The sequence below is a fragment of the Pelecanus crispus genome, chromosome 19 (assembly GCF_030463565.1).
Source record: "Pelecanus crispus isolate bPelCri1 chromosome 19, bPelCri1.pri, whole genome shotgun sequence".
In the NCBI taxonomy this organism is placed as follows: domain Eukaryota; kingdom Metazoa; phylum Chordata; class Aves; order Pelecaniformes; family Pelecanidae; genus Pelecanus; species Pelecanus crispus.
In genome coordinates this window covers 660791-670163 of record NC_134661.1, presented here as the reverse complement: position 1 = coordinate 670163, position 9373 = coordinate 660791, and positions in this window count along the sequence as shown.

Sequence of the window (9373 nt, the reverse complement as noted above, 5' to 3'; positions counted from 1 at the left end):
GGAAGCTGCGGCCGGCGCTCGGTTGCGCGACGCCGCTGAGCAAATCCAGCCCAAAGCCCCCCTCTCCTTCCGCCGTGTTCTGCTACCCCTCTCCTCACGTGGGAGCCAGGTCAGTTTGTTGTAGCAAAGCTGGCCTGACCAACGTGATTTTCTCTCTTTTTTTCTTTTTTTTTTTTACTGCCTAGCTGTTGCATTGAGACAGCTTTTATCTGGGCCTGGGGCTAGTGGGATTGTTTTGCTAGCGGAATATTGTTGGTTGTGTCAGGATTCCTTCCTTCTAGGTTACGAACTGCAGATTTTGCCGGAGAGTTCGGACTTCAATTTTGAAACCAGGTTGAGGGAGGGGTGGGGAGGGGAGGGGAGAGCAGTAAAACCGAATTACCCGGGTAGCTCACTGTAATGCTGAAGGACGAATTGTTCGAAGGCTTGTTTTCGCCAGGGGAAGAAAGGACGGAGGCTTTCCTGCTTTCTCCCTCAGCTGTCACTGCTTAGCCGCTTTGCTTTGCTTTTCAGTAAGCGTTGTTCTCCTGCCTGCCTACCCCCGGAGACCGGGTTCGGCGGCAGCGCGCGCGTTGGCGTCGCGTCTGACGGTGCGTGGCCCGCCGTGCAAGGAGGGGAAGCGGCAATTTCAAGCGGGGGACAGCGCTTTTGTTTAGGAAACCCGAGTCAGAACGGATCGGTTGCTCTGGTTTTGGGCACGATTTCAGCTGTCTGCAGGCACAGCGAATTCTGCAGGGTGACTAACAACTGTGCTGTAACACACAGGCTTTGCTTGCTGGTTCCAGCGCGCCTCCCATATCCTGCAGCCATGAGTTCACAGGCTCCTAATTGCCTATGATGTAAGACAGCAGTAGATGGGGTTGCTATAAATTCTGGCTGCAGGTGTGGATTTAATAGTTGTGCTTCCCTTTAAGGGATCACGGATAGCATGGATCCCTGCAAGTTGCAACAGACTGAGTTGGGCTCGGGGTAAGGCAGCTAAAACAACCCACTCGCCTGCGTTTTGGTTTTTTTTTTGAGCTGTTGCTTGCTGCAGGCTACCGATGGGCGAGGCGGAATCGCCTCCGAAATGAGCTTGCTGTCCTCTAACAGAGCTCGGCCGTGGTTGCTCTTCTTTTCACGAGCCTTCCCTCATGTCGGAACCTACCAGGCGTGAGAGCGCTGCTGCAAGCGGACCTTTGGGCAGCGTGCGGGGACACAGGCTCCTTTGTCCCAGAGTCTGACAGGTTTTTCGGATGACCAGAGCGAGCCTGTGGTTCTAGTCCTTTCTATTTTTTTTTTTTTTTTTAAATCGTGCTCGATTCTGGTTATAGGAGCTATAGAGAAATCGTAAACACGGGGTGATTGTCCTTGGTGTGCAAAATGCACGCTTTCTGGAGGGGAAAAGACGCACCCCGAGGCAGCACTAATGCTTGCCATGGCGTGTGCACCTGCAGCTCGGATAATTAGGATGGTGAGTCCCTTAGCTCGCTTGAGAAAATGGGCATGTCTCACTTAGAGCTGGGTTTTGTATTTTTTTTTTCCTTCGTTTTTGCCCATGTTCTTGCAGTTCAGGGTTTATTAAAGATACCGGGGTGCTGCTTCATTAGTTGACCTGAGGCCTCGCGCTCTTCGAGCGCAAAGCTCCATTTTGTGGATGCCCATTCCTTTTGGGCTAGCGCTCCGAGACTGTGCGGGGAGCTGAACCTGCTCCCTCATCCAGGTGAAAACTAAACCCCATTTTTTTTAACTTTGGCTGAGTTTTCAGCTGGATCTGCCAGCAGGTCTGACTCACTCGGTGGCCGCACGATGGCTGGTGCAGATAGGAGAATGCAAGCCGGGTCCTGAAGGAAGGTGCTGCTGCTCTCCTCGGCAGCTGCCTGTCTTTAAATTGGCTTAAACTGGTTGCGAAATCTCCGTCTCGGCCAGAATCCCTCGGTTGAGAATGTGAAACAAACGCCTCGCTCCGAGGATCGGGCCGGCCCCGCCAGGAGGGGGGTGTTTGCGCAAGGACCCCCCCGGACGCGCTCGAAGGCGAGCGGAGCTGTCGGCGATCGTCGGGCGGCACGACCGGATCGGTGCGGGTGCTGAGCTAGGTGTGGGGAGGGCAGTGGGAATGGGAGGCGATGCGGTGCCTGGTCAGGGCAGAGCGAGAGGGGCGAGGTCTCGGGGGGCCTTGAAGAGCAAAGGGCGAGACTTCTGTATGCGTTCGGTCTACGGTTGCTCTGATGGAGCTGACTAATGATACCTTCGCATCCCTTGGGGTCTAAAAGCCCTTATTTAGGCATTTAAGCATAATTGCAGCCCGGCAGAACTGTATATTAAGCTAATGCTCTGTTCTTTTTCTTCCCCCGAGGCTAGAAGAGTCAGAAACCATACCCACTTCATTAGTGTGGCAGCAGGGGGACTGTCTCCGCTTTTTTTTCTGAAGTTAATAATAAAATTAACCTAATTGTTATGCCTGTTTGTGGGTAAGAAAGTGTGGCTTCTGTGATTTTTTTTTTTTAATTTTTTTTTTTTGCCCCCGATGTCTTGTCTTGCTGTGGCCGGCGCTGGTGCGGCAGGATGGGAACCCCAGCTCTCCCCGCTCAGAGCACGTACGCCCGTCGATAGCAGACCAGCGCCTCGGGCGCCTCTTCAGCTGCGTGCTGCAGAGGCACAGTACACAAACCGTTAAATTTTCTTCCCCCGGCGCACAAATCCATTTCTCCGCTCAATGCCAAAGCATGCGTTCTTCTATCAAGACCATATGTACGCCAAGACCGAGGTTTTAAAGTCAAGGTGTTTTTGAAATATTGGAGTGCAAATTAAGTATCTGAGTAATCTTAACTGTCTCCTAAAAAAAAAAAAAAGTTCTCTATCAGCCTCACATATAACTCAGAGGATTAATGGAAAGCTAAACTTTGATCGGAGTCCAACAGCTGATACCAACCATGAGCCTTTCCAGGCCTGAAAGCAAAATAGAAAAAGCCAATGAACAACTCGGCAAAAGATCTGCTTCTCCATCTTTGAGGCAGGCTGACTTTGGTCGTGTTTTTAGGCTAATACTTATATTTTTATTTTTTTCCCCCTCAGTTGCTTGATGTCTTCTTGCGTCACCTTTGTCCTGTGATGCTGGACCTTACCTGTAACAGAGTTTGCGTAAATTACTGATGTTACTGAGGGTGTGTTAGAGCGCTTTGGAAAAAGACACCTATGCCTTATTAAGGAAGACATCAGGACTTAAGGTGCCCTAGCCTTGTAGGAACTTGATGACTGCCTCGTTTGCTCGCTGCTGTTTGTTTTTCCTGCCGTGTGCCGCCCCGAGCAAAGGTTCAGTCTTCGCTTTGACAAAACCGGTGTACCGTTCCAAATGGCCGCGCAAGCGGTGATATATTTTAGCCCCCAGAACTGCTCTCGGGATTCATCACCGATTCACGGTGGGGTTTTAAATCGCGTGGAGCAAGCGTGAAGCTTTATGCACGCTCCTGCAAGGCTGCTTATAAAAAAAAAAACCAAAACCCAAACCGATGTGTGTTACCTAAAAAGAATAAAAATACCAGTTGAATCACGAAGTGGGAATATGCATAGGGAGCGCTTGGATGCTGGCGTAGTGCTGATTGATTTGGATGCTGGGCATGGGTATGGGCAGAAATTTGGAGGCGTGAATGAAATTCAAGGCGAGGACCGAAAAGGTGGTGCAACTGTAATTTCTCTCCTTGAAGTTGTTATGATAAGGATCTAGAAAGTATACTTTCATTTGTTTAGAATGTAATAAATAAATATGAACGTAACATCAAAGGATGCTTTTTCTTGTAGTTTTTAAAGGCCTTTCCATTTGGTTTGTTTCTGTAGATGCCTTTGAGTACATTTCATTGCCTTCTCCGACCTGTTTATATCTTTCGCGCTTGGTTTATAGGGTCACTGTCAGCAAACTGGTTTTTGTGGGGTTTTCCCTTTCAGAGTTTTTTAGGATAGAGAAATTACCGGGCTTGCAGGACTGCTAGGCAGAGTTCAGTTTGTTTTCTAAAAGCGCCCACAAAATCCCTTTGAAGTACGTAATTTTATTACTTACGCTCGTGAAATCCTGTTTTTCGTGATGCCGTAATTCTAATACAAATGCCTAATTATGGTATATCTTTTTTTTTTTTTTTTTAAAAAAAAAAGCACTTATGTAAATGCCTGGCTCCTTATCTCCATTGCTCGGCTTCCTGTAATTTAGTAACACAGAAACTGCAGTTCCAGCGCTCGAGGTGGAGAAGAGAGTAGAACGGGAGCACTTGAAATCTTTTTTTTTTTTTTTTTTTTTTTTACACAAGCTGTGATTACAGCATGACTTTTTTCGGTGCTCCAGCCCTCTCTTCTGAGCGTAATTAGGAACACATTGATTCTTATTGCAGCTGGCAGCTGCTCGCTATTGCCTTTTTCAGCTTATGACCCCCATAGTCCCGCTGACCTTTCCTGGGGTTAGTCGTAGGCCCTTTGCATTGTGATGGGCTCGAAGTGGCTCATGTGGAGTTGATTATTTCCTTGCTTGTCTGGCCTTTTTGGTGCCGTAACTCCAAGTCACTTCCATTTTCTTCCCCTGCTTTCGGCTGACCACAGTGAAAGGAAATGCTTTTGCTGGCGACAGGATCGGTTTGCACGCTCGACTGCCTCGATTGAGACCCTGAAAAGAGGGGAGGGGGAGGGTAATGAACACCGTAGGTGCTGCATTTGCTTTTTAAAGGTTGATGTTAATGATTGAGTGGTCATTAAGCATTCATAAAAATGAGGCTTCAGCCGGGGCTCCCTTGCCTTTCGGCAACCTCAAGCCCGCGTGTCGGCGTTCCAAAACCCCGCCGCATCCTCGACACGCGGCTGCCGCGTCTTCAGGAGCGGAGCCTACGGGTTCCGTGGCGAGCGGGCGAGCGCGCCGCTGTCGCTTGTTGGCCTCTCCCAGGCTTTCCCTGGCTACCAAAAGACCCCGGAATAAACCTCGGAGGTTAGTCCGTAAAGCTGACGGGCAGGCTGTCAGTTGCTACTGGGCTGCTAACCCGCTCCTCCCCGGTGCAAAAAAGCTAATGAAGTATATATGCCAGCTGTTACACTCATTTTGCCAGACCCCAGGAGGACAGCATGAAGACAGGCAGTGATCAAAGGCTTTGGAGATCACTGAGGAGCCGAGCTGCAGGAATGTCTGATTGCTTTCTCTTGGAATGCCACAGGCTTCAATACTTTTTTTTTTTTTTTTTAAGGTGTCTTGGTGTGAGATTTAATGATCTAACTCGGCTTGCTCGCGCTAAAGGCACAGTGTTTTAGTTAATTCTGGGGGTTTCGTTTGCTTAGGTGCTTTGAAAGTCTGCGATTTTTCTCGTACTGATGGAAACAATCTTGGGGAGCAAGTTAAAATGAAATTTCTTCTCGGTAATTCTGTAATAAATGACCTGGGGTGGGGGGAGGGAACCCCAGCTTGCTGTGCTTTAGGTGTTAGATCACATGTAGTGTTAGAAGGTGAGGTTGCATTTTGAGTTGCTGCTGTGTAGGCAAAATGCAAAATCTTTAGCATCCAGAGCTGTTTTCCTCCCAGCGAAAGCGCGTTGTCAGGTCTGCAGCTGGCGGGCAGCTCTCTGCTCTGTTTCCTAGGGCTTCTTAGAGAGTGGGCAACCTGAATAACCCCCTCTGTTCCTGAGCGTGCCGTTTCCTTCCTCCTCCTCCTCCTCCTCCTCCTCCTTCCCCGCTTTGCTCCAGCGTTCGTTGGAACCGCTGAAACCCTTTTCCTCCTTTAGCTTCGGCGTGCCGGAACGGCTCGCTGAAGGTCAGATGAGTTTCGGAGGGGAGCGGTGGAGCGGCGGTAGGACTTAGATTGAGGTGGGGTGGTGGCTCGATGGCCCCGGTGGCTGCTGGCCGTCGGGAAGGGAGGTCCTGGCGTCGCCCTGCCAGCTGGTCTGGGATGGCAGGAAGATGATTCAGGGAGCTAAACCAGCGGGAACAAAAAAAAAAAAAAACTGTCAGAAAAGGAGGAACAAGTGGGTATGAGATAATGTTCTTTTTAGCAGTGGCTCTGCCCTCAGCTGCAAGGGTGCAGATGAGAAGTTCACGGTCCGGTAAATAAGCAGGGCAGGTCCTCAGCTGTGTTTTGAAGGACGCGGGATCCGCTGGGGCCGGGCACCGTAGGAATGCGTGGCAAACAGCATTTTGTCATCTATTAAGAGCATAAAACCTTTTCTGGGGGCAAGCACGGGTAGGAGCGAGTTAATCTGGAGGCGACAGGTTAAGTTAGTTACGCTGAACGGACCAGACGTGTGGAGCCTTACCTTGAAGACCGCTGGTTTCCGGAGAAACAGTGACAGGCGTGAAGCTTTGGGAAGAGAGGAGAGGGTCGCTGCCAGGGCTCCGCTGTCTCGCTGCGTTGAGTCTGTCCGGATCAGAGACGAGAAGCCCTCCTGGTGCCCGTGTCTTGCCGTCTCAGCCCAGCGTTTTCGGTAAGTCCGTGTGCCTAAGGGCTGCTCCCCGGCCCGGGGTGGCCCGTGTCCATCCTGGTGAAGGTCTTCAAGCTTCGACAACCAGGTGATGGTGCGCAAGCTGCCCCACAGACCCCAGCCGGCGTGTGCCGGCGCCGATGCGATAGCCTAGCAGCGGGGACGGCCCCGCTTCTGCACTGGAACACCTCGCTGGTGCTCCTAAAGGGACTAGTTAAAATGTACCCTTCCCCTCTGTTCGGAGTTAGCGCCCGTGATTTATTTTGCTTGCCTGTAGACGGCATCCCGAAGGTCGCGGGGCTGAAATTGTGAGCGGATGGAGAGGCGCGTGCCTGTCCCCACGGCTGTTTTTAAAAAGGGTCTGCGACAAATAAGACGCACGACCGGAATTATGTCGTCTTCAGGAGTACTCCGTCTTACTGATTATCTCCAAAAGTACCAGGTCCGCGTTTCTGGACGCCCTCGCGTGTGCAGTGTGCTTCCAAGGGGTGGGCGTCCATTGGAACGGTCGGGATGACGACTCCTCGTGACACGAGTCCGCTATCTTCCTCGTTTCCCTTGGTCCGTGAGCAACGTGTTATTGTAGAGCTGACAAGGAGGTCGAGTGCTGGGTGGAAATAGTTGCAAGATGACTTTAGGCAAAGACGTCTCGGTGGAAGAAGGAAAAGCACGGGCCTTTGCCGTGCTGTGGCTTTCTGGTATGCAGCGCTGATGGTCTGGAGAAGCTGCCAGTGAAACTGGAAAGGACTTGATCCATGAAAGCCATACCCATCTCTGTTCAACCTTGCGTATTATTCTTATTTATATGAATCGTTCCTGTTACTACTGCTTTGTTTTAAAAAGCTTGGAAGAACCCCTCTTCTCAGTGACACCTCTCACTTCAAAATAACTTTGACCGATCCACCAGTGATGGAGATTCATCCTCTCAAGCGAGGAATAGTGGACAGTGGGCAAAGTTGTTCCCGGGTGAGCTCGTCTCAGAATTTGAGACACTGAAATGGAGCCACATTGACCAAAGTGCTCCTCTTTCTGCTCCCAGTAGGTCCCAATGACTGGTGCTTGCTGTCAGAATGGGAGTTCAGGGTTTTGGAAATGATGGCAAAGCCGAAGAGTCCTGTTTGTCCATCCCGAAGGCCTTTTAACGCTTGGATATATATAATACAGTATTAAAGAGGCAAGATTTCCCCGCTGAGACCCCAAAACTACAGGCTGTGGTCTTGCCCTCTTCTCCGTACCTGGCAAGGGGCTTCTGTAGTGACACCATCTGCAGAAGAAATAGAAGCAAATATTTTGGGGTCACGTATTGCATGTTGGACCTCATCCTCCCCCCGTGCTCCCAGTGAAGAAGAGGTTTCTGTGGTCCCTTCAAAAGCGGATATTAGAGAAACTTTGTGCGGATGCCTGAGTGTTGTTGCTGAGCAATGCTACTCCAATTAAAGCGAATATTTTTCTTTTTTTTTCTTTTTTTTTTTTTTTTTTTTCCTCCCCTCCAGTCAAAGAACTTTGGTCTTTGTGGCTTGCTTTGTGTACTCACTGCTTTACAGTTGATCTTACCACTCCGCAAGCCTGCGAAAGCCAAACTGGTAGGTCAAAAGAGGAGTAGCTGTTGACACTGGCAGCTAGGAACATGTAAAGAGAAAGATAAACAGAGGGAAATCAGAGACTGGATAAAGCAGATCTCCAAAGATAAAGTTTAGTTAAAGATAATGAGCTGGCCTTGTTTAAAAAGACAGCTGCAAAATAACCCAGTAGCTCCATGTGCTGGGGTTAAAGTTGACCTAGAATATACGTTTCATTGCTTTTAATAAATAAATAGTGGAGGGAAGATTTGGCAAAAAGCAACATTGCCCCCCGCCCCTCTTCAGCAGAGTGTTTGATGTTAACAAGTTCTCTGGGTGTTTACTTTGTCCTCCGCGCTCGCTGGCGGAGCGGCTCTCCTGCCCTTGAACCGAGCGAGAATTCAAATAAACCAAACCGCGCTCTGCTCAGCCGCTCTCCTCTGCCATCTGCGTCTTACCAGAACAGCCCGGCCCGCCTTGGGGCAACCAGCCTGGTCTGCAGGATTACCCGGCCTTCCCAACAGCTGAAATAAATTTGCCGGATCAGATAAAACTGCCCCGAAACGGGAGCAGAGCTCGACAGCGTTTCCTTCAGCCTTCTCAAGCTGTCATTATAAGCCTGGAGTGCGATTTGCAGGGAGACGTAGCAGGGAGCAAATAGCGCTATAAAATCTAGAGTAATTCTTTTATTGTTATTGGCGTCTTTTCCTGATGCTTATTTTGCATATATATGTATTTTACAGTGATGTTCCGATGTTAAAATACTGTTATTTTTAAATAAACCATGGGAATAACTCTGGCGATATCTGGATCCGGCTTCTTGGAAAGCCAATGGCTCCGCGAGCGCTCAATAAACTGGGACTTACTTTTATCAAGCTTGTGTATTGTTGCACTTGTTTCTGCGCGCTGCCAGTAAAACTCCTAGTTACTGTATGTGTGTTAGATACGTGTTTATATACACGTCTGATATATGAGATGTTTAAAATATATGTTGAGTGTTATCAGCAGCGAAATTGTATGGCTGGGCTGATAGATGAAGTAACTGTGCTAAATGAACTCCGATCTTATTCATCATTGTATCGTGCAACGCAAATAGAAAGTTCACTTGAACGACAGCTGCAGATTTTTTTTTTTTTTTTTTTTTTTCTTGGAGAAGAGAGTATTTGATGGAGACTGGGCGTCAGAAACTGTTTCTGTTGCCTTGTGCAAGTTAGGTTCCATGACGTAGTTTGCATTTTGGTGGTTCCATGACGTAGTTTGCGTTTTGGTGGTTCCATGGTGGTACCTTTAGTCTAGTCTACCCTTGACTGGTTTAGTGTGGACTTGGTAGTGTGAGGTTAATGGTTGGACTGGATGATCTTAAAGGTCTTTTCCAACCTAAACGATTCTACGATT